Genomic DNA, 957 nt, shown 5'->3' with positions numbered 1-957 from the left:
CTCTTGGCAGTGAAAGTATTCAAGAGCCGAGGTATGTATTCTGTGCAGCTCTGCCCTGCCCTGCAGGAATGCTGCAAGCAGCTTCATTCCAGACACACCTGCCATTTAACAGATAAAATGTCGAAACCACATCCTTAATTTTTTTCAATTTTCTCCCTCCTCTTCTGATGAAGCTGACTCATGAAACTTCACAGTGATCAAGAAAGAAAGAATGAACTCGCATTTATATAGCGCCTATCTTCTTCTTCTTAGGCAGTCCCTCGGAACCGAGGATGACTTGCTTCAACATTTAAAATGAGTCCTCAGGTGGCTGATGAGTCCAATGCGGGACCTACAGTCTCTGTCACAGGTGGGGCAGACGGTGGTTGAAGGGGCGGGTGGGTGGGTGGGGTGCTTGGGTTGACATGCGCTCCTTGTGTTGCCATGAGGGTCCTGACGTTCCAGGTCCCGAACTTCATTTTAAAGGTTGGAAGATGCCTGTGTGTGAATTCTTTTACCGTGGGGTGGCCGTTGCACACCAGCTACCACACGGGCTTGACAGAGCAAGGTCTTGGTCCAATGGCAAGGGGATCCAAGACGATTGGAGACCAGGCTCTGCTACATCGGCCTAGCACACACAAAAATTATAAACACATATTCAAGATGCAATGTACTTGAGAATAACTATGAACAAAAACATGAAAGAAAAAGCTGTTGAGTGCACAATACCAGAAACAGGGTATAAATACACTTATAAACACATGGTCCAAATCAACACAGCAAGTTATGAAAGTTATGCCAACCTCCATATTGTTTAACAGCCTTGAAATATATTCATATGTACTTTGTATTTTATACATAAAAGATACATGGATTAGAACAGCCATTCAAACAAAGCAGATTGAAGTTACAAGAGGTGAAGAACCTGATTGAGGAGTTACTTGGTGAATCAAAACAGGGCAGGATGGGAAGGAGAGT

Source organism: Somniosus microcephalus, chromosome 24, assembly GCF_052327205.1.
Source record: "Somniosus microcephalus isolate GS21.2 chromosome 24, FLI_Smic_1.0, whole genome shotgun sequence".
In the NCBI taxonomy this organism is placed as follows: Eukaryota; Metazoa; Chordata; class Chondrichthyes; order Squaliformes; family Somniosidae; genus Somniosus; species Somniosus microcephalus.
This window is presented reverse-complemented; position numbering follows the sequence as displayed.